The sequence below is a fragment of the Carassius carassius genome, chromosome 9 (genome assembly GCF_963082965.1).
Source record: "Carassius carassius chromosome 9, fCarCar2.1, whole genome shotgun sequence".
NCBI classification, from domain to species: Eukaryota; Metazoa; Chordata; class Actinopteri; order Cypriniformes; family Cyprinidae; genus Carassius; species Carassius carassius.
Genome location: NC_081763.1, coordinates 29,538,601 through 29,548,368, shown reverse-complemented (window position 1 = coordinate 29,548,368; position 9,768 = coordinate 29,538,601).

Genomic DNA, 9,768 nt, shown 5'->3' with positions numbered 1-9,768 from the left:
GTCAAAACACCTTAGCAACCAATATATCAATGCCCTAGCAACCACACAACACCACAACAACCAGTCAAAACACATTAGCAACCACGTAGCAATGCCCTAGCAACCACAGAACACCCAAAACACCTTAGCAACCACATATCAGTGTTCTAGCAACCACAGAACATGCTGACATAAATGACTTTTGTAAGTTGAGGAAAATGTGTAGGTAAACTATTATCGGCAAATATGTTATACTTCACACAGGCTTAGCTATTTTACTTGCACAACTGGTGCTTATTAATTATACAAAATGTTTTAACCTTCAAAATTTTCTGCATGTGTATGACAATCACTTGCATTTACATAATGTAACATACTGGAATGTGTTGGGACAGGCAGTAAAACCCTATGGAAACAGCAGGTATTATAATGTTGCTTTAGGGGCCACTGCTAATCCACAACAACAACAACACACACACACACACACACACACACACACACACACACACACACACACACACACACACACACACACACACAAACAAACAAACATTAACACACACAGCAGTAAAGCCCTGTCTGGATGCATTTGCTTTTTCATTCCAGGCTAGTCATATGGGTTTGTCCTCGATTTCTCAGTTTCTCTCACACTCACTCCTTTTTTTCTCTCTCTGGTATTTATGTGATCGCAGTTGCCACGGCAGCATGAAACACAAACACTGTGGCGGCAGACAGGAAGTGCGTTTTGAACCACAATGGCGTCACTGTGGCTGCTGCTGTGTAGCACTCGGCCTGCTCGTGTTGTCTTCATGATATTATCCATTACTGTTACGCACACCGCGCACTGCTTGCAGCCGTTAATAGTATTGATTTTCCAGCTGTCTTGCTCACTTCTATGCTGATTTCTCTTTTTGTCAGTCATTAAGTGTAATATCAGAGTGTGTGTTGTGCTCTTGGTCCTTGAGAGTAATTTGCAGCAGATTTTCTCATGAGTTGCTATGTGTGTGTGTGTGGGCCTATTGCAGTGTGTTACATCAGATTCGTACTACTGTTTATACATCATTCTTTTTCCTCTCCGTTATTTTCATGGTCGTGTCTAAATATACCCAGCTGAAGTAAACTCTTAACGGGACCTCCCTCTCCTCCATTCAGACCACCTTTCTGTCATGTCTTCATTTTCTTGTTCAACTGTGGTAATTCAGGTATTGTCATGTACGATGATACCGATCTTTCAGGTAGTTTGATAATGACAGCTGCACTCAAGGAACTGCCCAAAAAAAAAAATGAGTGCTTTATTTTTTATTTTATTTTATTTTTTAAGCTGTGGCTCAGCAGCTAATGCACATAATCTGACATACTGAGCCAAGCACATTTGACGTGCAAAGGGATTGTTTGTTCACCCAGAAATGAAAATTCTGTCTGAAACACAGATCGGATCCCACTGACTTTCATTGTATGAATGGACAGTTCTTTAAACGTATTTGGTGTTCCACAGGAGAAGAAAAGCGAGTAATGAAGACAATTGATTTCTTTTTCATCAGGGGTCACAGATTGGCATGAAAAACTGTAGCTTAACTAAAATGTTATAAGTTAAAATGCTGCAAGGGACTGAAATTGTTTATATCAACTAACTTTTTGGCTGTTTCTAGTACACATTCTTTTCCTCCTGACTGAGGGCCAAATCTGAGTGCACTTGACCCCCCTCCCACTCTCTTTCCAGCTGACCAGTGTGCTGCCCATCAGCTCCCAGAATTAATCTGCATGAGACCCTACAACTGTTTCATTTAAAGAGCAAAGCCAATATGAAGCTGCAGACTCGGAGCCTGAGGCTGCTGCATCTACAGTACAACCAGCACCCAGAGTCCCGCATTCTCAGTCCCCTCATTTTTCGAGATCAATACACTACGTTATCTCACGACCAATTCGTACGTATCTAACGAGGTGGCTAATAATTTGTATGACCTCACTCGTACGATTTTATACGATTTGTCAACCCCTGTGTCGGTTAGGTTTAGGGGCGGGGTTAGGTGTAGGTCATTCGTACAAATTCATACGAATTGTGCAACTCGTAAAACAAAGAATTTGTACGAGTGTGGTCGCCTAAAATATGTACGAATTGCCGTGAGATAGGGTTGCAAGGGGTCTGAGAATGCGGGACTCTGGGTGCAGGACTGTAGAGGCTCCGAGTCTGCAGCTTCATACTACTCAGCAAAGCTGGAAAAACAGATGCTAAACAAACAGATGCTTTTTAACAAAAAATGTACTCTAAGCAAACAACAACAATCAAGCACTGCCCTAGCAACCATCCACAAACCCCTAGCAACTGCATAACATTTTGCATACGCATTCACAATTTCTTTATGAAGTTTAAGACAGCACAATAGTAATAGTCAACAGTTAAATCTGAATTGAAACCACTTAAGCATTAAATAAGGTCCTTTTACAGTGTAAATGGGAAATGAGACTAAATGATCCCAGAAAAAAAGGAAGTGAAATCAACAGCACTTCCTTTGCATGAGATCATTTTAATGAGATCATTCACTGTCACAATGACACACTGCTGCTCTCAGGCCTCCCTATAAATAAATGCACATCTAATATACTCCCTTCTTTAATATACCTCCAAAATACACCTTCTTTGTCTCTTTTTTCACAGTGATGCCCTTCTAATGCCACTCTTTCTTGGTAATGTCCGTATACCTCACCCAACACCCACAGTCTGATAAATGTGAGCCCTTGAATCCATTACCACACAAACACAGTCTATATAATTGCCATACCACTACTGCAGTCCATTATGCATGCTTTAAAATCTGCTCAGCAACATTTAGACCTGCAGTAAAGGTACCTAGAAAGTGCATTGCCTAAAATGGCTCTGCATTATTGCAGTGATGTATGTCAGTAACATATACCATGTGTATTGCTTAAAAACAACACTTTAGCAACCACATAACAGCCCATTGTGGTGACAAAAACTTTATTTATGTGCAGTTCCAAGTGACATCAACTGACAACTAGTGTTTGGCTGACAACTCGTGTGATGTTGCAATGTCAGGTTTATGCATGTGACCATTAACCTACATAAGTGCTGAGTAGTACATGTAACTCATTACATCTAATCAGATTCCAAAATTTAAGCGCTTGTAATTAGAGAATGTTACATTTTAAAATGATCATAATCAGAATATATTACTTTTTAAAGGTTAAATGATTACATATTATTCACACAATGGCAGTAAATTTATTTAATTTTAACCCAATTCTTCTTTTGTCTTAAATATTCCTTTCTAAAACCATACCACTTTTATACATTTGGAAAGTCTTCCAGGTTTTCAGCAACTCACTTACCCCCTGTCGTTTATTCATGAACCCCTGTTTGGGAAACTCTGGCATAATGTAATGGTTAGTACACTTAATGATGCTGATAACAAACACTGGATTATTTTGGGGGTCAGAAGTAATCTAAAAGTAATCATAATACATGTAATCCAGTAGATTACATAACAAACTATAATTTGTGTCATGTAATTTATAATCAGTAATGCACTAGAATTCATAAGTGATCTACCCAGCACTGCCTACCATTACAAGTTTATAAAATGTACGTAAACTTTTCTCCTGTGGTATACCGATAAATCCGAGCAATTTTCACTGCAAGTTCACGGTTTACTGTGAAGGTGATTATTAGGGCCTTCTGACATCATATAGTTGGCAGTGTTTTTGCCAACACACAATGCTGGTTTTGGTTGAATAGATTTTTGGTCATTTTGGCAGAACGTTTACAATGAAGAAATCCAGTGCATTCCCAAAACACACAATGCTGAGGTTGACCACCATGGTGTAATAAGACATCCTGGATTCTGGATCTCAGTTACATGCACTTGAAAAGTTTGTTTTAGTCAGACTACAACTTTCATTTGCCTTAAAAAGTCATGTCAACACTTTAAAAAGTAAAAGCATTTAAAATTCATGCAAAAATGTTGTTCCTAACCTGTATGACTTTCTTAAGTGTTTTTTAAAAAAAAAATATTGTATCTGTCTTAATACAGTGAAAGCAAGACAATGTTTTCTGGTCCAAAATATCTTCTCTTGTGTTAAGCAGAAAAAAACAATTCTGAACTGTCTCTTTAACGGTCCCCCTGACTGCTAAATGGCTACTTACTGAATGTAGATACTACACTGCTGTCATCGCTGCACAGCTGCAGAGTAATTACAGAAGACTGCACTTAAAAGAAACAGTAGAGATTATGTTTCCAAAAGGTGCCACGAAAGCATGTGAATACCATGCTTTGAGTACAAAAAAGCTAAAAGCTATTAAATATTTTCACTGTTATTGTCCTAGAAAAAAAGCTTATTGTATGATGACCTTTTGTGACAATATGCCCCAAAGCATGTGGTATAACACTGGAAGCCTGACATCTAATAAATAGTTCTACATTTTTCAATTTAAGTAAAACATCTATGAAAAAAAAGAAAAAGAAAATAATCTGTCATCATTTACTCACCCTCATGATCACTGTTTGGTTATTGGGCGAATCCAAGGATGATAAATGTTAAAACAATGTTTTAATAATTGTTAATTGAATATATGCACAGTTTATTCCTGGTTTTAGATAAACCAGCTCAGTCATTTCCGGTCAACTGTTAAAATCAGTTGTGCTATAAGGGGAGCGCCCTTTTCTCGGCCATTCACAATCTGAAGAATTTGTATTTTTTTTGTCTAGACTAAGAGGACCAAATGTCCACGCATACAGTTTAAGGAATAACACACGCGAGTGTAAAAAAAAAATTACACGAGTGAGTCTGCAAAATTGTTCCGCGAGTCATTGCTGATTGACTGATAACTTGCAGGCAACAAGACACCTGATTGAGCCGATGTCAAAGATAGAGTAATAAACATCAGCATGGATTGCACGACTTATATACTTTTGATGACATTGTTCTACTAATTTAACCATGGAAAAAAGCTGCTTAATCATAAGGAGAATGACTTAGTAAACAGGAAAGGGCGCAATGTTTGAAACTATGCAAATTGAAATTGCAAATTGAAAATACACCTAATGGAAACATGTCAAATTTTCAAAAAACTCCCATATATCGCAAAAAAGTTTTTACGCTTACATGAAGTGGTTTTTCAGACAATTCAACAACATTCATTTTAGACACATTAACAGGTCACCGGCCGTACATAAAAGTCACATGATCCTTTTTTAATCTACCATAACCTCCAAGAATTACCTCATAATTGGCCGCTCTCAGGTATTAGGGGCTTTCCTTGCCATTACTGCTTGAATTACCTCATATTTACACTGCACACGTCTGCAGCACATTTCGTCTCCAACAGGGCCACCGGAGCTGACAGGTCCCTTTAGTCAATGCTTGTGTTTATATCAGCTGCGGCCCAGCATGTTTCAGAAGCGGCTCTCCGCGCTGCTTCGCTAAAGATACACATCTTAATCTTCTTTGATTAAAAATAATGGCTAGTGTGATGGTTGAGATATAGGCCCTGTCCTAAAGGCAGAGGTGGGTAGAGTACCCAAAAACTGTACTCAAGTAAAAGTAAAAGTACTTCTAGAAATATTTACTCAAGTAAAAGTAAAAGTACTAGTCTTGAATAGTTACTTGAGTAAGAGTAAAAGAGTATCGGATAAAAAATCTACTCAAGTAGTTAGTTACTAGTTACTTTGGGTCATATATACTGAGCCTATTTTTATTTAGATATATAGATAAAATGTATGTAATGTATGTGTGTGTGTATAAATGTATATATTTCATCATCCTTTACTCCAATTTATGTAATTTATTATAAGAGCTTGTCTGTTTACTTAAGTAACAGATATAGGTGTCATGCCATAACATATTTTTAATACGACTGACTTTATATTAAATGTGAATTTAACATTGAAAGTTAATGTAATTTAAATATTGCTACTAATCTTTCATTGTTCAGAAAGAGAGCAAATAACATTTACATTATTAAAGATAATTTTCACTGACAGTCTAGATTTCAATCACTCTCAGAAACTCCCATTAAAATCACTGAAACTGTTAACACTGTGAAATCAATATCTTAATTAAAGATTCGTACACACATCTGCACTTTGTTGTTCCTGCGAGAGAATTCGCCAGAAAGAGGTATTCAGTCAGGAGCGAGTGAAGGAAGCACCGGCATTTTAGCGATGACTCATCTGAACACCTCTGATTGGCCAATGCTTTAATAAGCTCAAAAGAATCATGTGTGATTGGTTATAATGCGCAGCGCTGTATAAACGCATCTATCTCTGGCTCAGCGCCAGCAAGCGATCACAGATCTGAATTTAGCAGCTGACTTGCACCAGTGTGATTGTATTAAAATTAATAAAATCTTAATCGGCTATTTTTTGTCTTTTGGAAGCTTCATTCAACTTGACTCCCCTCTGTTATAAGCCACACACGTACAACAAACTAATGTCACAGTGGTATCGTGTACTGTATCGAATGTAGCCCAAGTTATTACCTGTTAAACAGTAGACAGCACACGCGGTGTTCATCTAATAAGGATCTCCATCGCTAGCAAATAATAACCTTTGCAGATTTCAATTCAGTGCAGTTCCAGCCACGTTTTCAACGCTCTTTCTGTTCTTAAACGTTACAACTCCGAGTGAACCACTTCAGATGCTCAGCGCGTGCGGCAGGGAACTGAACGACTCATTCAAACTGATTCATGAACCAATTCACTCGTTTGCCAATTGGTTTGATCAAGCCTTTGAACAGTATTGACTCAAAAGAATGAATCATTCGCGAATGGGCATCGCTCATTGCCCAGAGAAAAGTAGACGGCGCGTTTGGAATAAACTGAAGCATTTATAACATTTATTGCATTAAGATAAAGTAACGAGAGGAGCGTCGCCCACAGTAACGAAGTAAAAGTACAGATTTCCCCCCAAAAATTTACTCAAGTAAGAGTATAAAGTACCCATCTTTAAATATACTCCGAAAAGTATTCGTTCCCCCAAAAAATTACTCAAGTAAATGTAACTCGTTACTACCCACCTCTGCCTAAAGGGCACACTTCATGTGCACTTATGCAATTGACTGTCGAATATTCAGTGACGTCAGGTTGACCACTACAATATGGCCAATGGCTTATGTATAGCACGTCCCATAGAAACAGTCGCTAATGAGGTCATATATATATCTATGGTGAAAACACCCTATTTGCTAATCAAAGTGCCAGGGTATTAACATATTATAACATCACTGTATATGGTACATTCATAATCTAAAAACATACTCCAACAATACAAATGTACTACAAATGCTGGAGTCTACTTTATGTGAAGTGACATTCAGCCAAGTATGGTGACCCATACTCAGAATTTGTGCTCTGCATTTAACCCATCCGAAATGCACACACACAGAGCAGTGAACACACACACACTGTGAGCACACACCCGGAGCAGTGGGCAGCCATTTATGCTGCAGCGCCTGGGGAGCAGTTGGGGGTTCGATGCCTTGCTCAAGGGCACCTAAGTCGTGGTATTGAAGGTGGAGAGAGAACTGAACTGTACATGCACTCCCCCCCACCCACAATTCCTGCCGGCCCGGGACTCGAACTCACAACCTTTCGATTGGGAGTCCGACTCTCTAACCATTAGGCCACGACTTCCCCTTATTTATCATCACGAAATTGCTAAACCGTTTGCGATTTGACTCATGGAGTGAAATATTATCCCCTAAATCGAGCTGTTTGCCCAGTAAACTGAGGTGTGAAGTCGATGGGTGGGACCTTCCCTATCCCTCCCCTCACTCACACACTCGCAGCCGGCCACTTACAGGACAGATGTCCCGTCTCTCTCCCCGAGCTCTTGTCCTTATTTGGCTTCCATGAGAGAGTGTGGTTGTGTGAATCGAGAACAGAGAGAATTTCCTCCTGACTGTGACTCACTGCTGCTCTGAATCACTCATGCTAACAAAAACACTGTGTGGCCATGGAGACGGGGCCTGACGCCCTCTCCGGCCGTCTGCAGCGGCAGCAGCTGCCCTTCACTGACAAAAGGGAAAGTGCTGGAATCGGATAGTGCTTCAAACAAAATTGTGGCATTACTATTACTATAAGCTCGTTTGAGCTGTAAATTTAAGATCACAACCACGGGAATATATGCAGACTTCACGTAACGCGAGTACATAGGCTATTCTGCCAATCACGTGATGGCAAAACAGATCAATTATGCTATATTTTTTGTGTTTGTGTGTGATTTAGCTTCATGCAGGAACAACGAGTCCTCATCTTTCGTAATTCATCTTTTTGGCCGAACTGTTTTGAAATTGCTGTCTTTTTAAAATGAATATTATGCATATGCATGCATGAAAGTATGCATAAATGTAAATTATAGGGGAAATAAGTTTGTTCATTTTAAAGTCAGAAGTAAAAAAAAAGAAAAAGAAAGCTGTCAAAATTTACCTTTATATTAATTTCTCTTAATGTTTTCCTAGTTGTATTTGTAAACTTGTATAATTAATTATATATACCTTCAAGCAGAAATGCATAGTCAAGAGTAACTTCATGATATAATGTCAGCAACCTGATGCCTGAAGCAATGTTTGCAGCAGCTTGTTGAATCAAGGTAAACTGTATTGGGTAAACTTTCCATACACAAAATGTTCATGCTGCATACTTTAGATATAATTTGAGCATTGCAGTGTCCACTAACAACTCAAGCTATTTTTGGGGCAAAGGAGGTAAAAACAGTTTATAATTAAGAGTGCAGTGGCTCAAAAAAAGTATTTAAACACTTGATTATGCATGAATATCATTGCATTGATTTCTAAAAATGTAAATAATTATTAAAACATGCCCATTTTAAATTTCCAAAGAAATTATTTTAATTGTTTAATTAAAATATGTACAATATTTTATTTGTAATTCAAATAAAATATTTTACAATTCTGATTTTAATGTAATATTTCTTAAATATGTTTTAGATATTTATATTCATATTCAGTTATATTATTTAAATTAATTAAATTGTAAAAGAAACTTTACAAGCAAACAATTTCAATTAAAATAATTAAAAATACTAAAATAATAGCTAAAACAAATGTGAATAATATATTTAAATGACATATGTATATACACACACAAGTATTAAGTATATTTTGTGGTCATAAAGTGTAAGTGGATTATGTCTATAGATAATGTGATGATAAACACCTGTGGTTAGGTTTGTGAACCTGAGGTCTTCATAAAAACCACTCAAACACCAGCTAAAAGACATTTAAAGACACTGAGCAAAAATGAGGAAGAATGGGAAATCCGTGAAGAGAGCATTTGGGCACAGATACAGATGCTTATCTAATGCAGCATCACACATTTTTACACTAAATGCACTTTGGATTTACAGTTATTTTATAGTGTATGCATCCAAACACATTAGGAAGGTTTCTTAGAAAGATTTTATTTCGTTGCTGCCTAAACATGTTCCTGTGTTGCATTACACAGCTAGACAAGTATGACAGTAAACTGCTTTACAGACTTAACCCAGACTTTACAACTTTTTGAACCGTCCTGGGATCTGTAAAGTGTTTTCAGAGATTATGAGGGATTTATTTTGTTCAGCAAAAGACCTACAAACCCTAACAAGCACATGCACTGATTCGTAATGTGCTAGCTGGTCGTCTTTTTATTGCATGCTAAATTTAAAAAGAACAAACAGGATTCTTTTTCAGAAAATTCTTTTATAAAGGTTCAGTCGTGTAATTCCAGTGGTCTAGTTTTTTTTTATCAGACTGTATGACTCTGTACAGTCC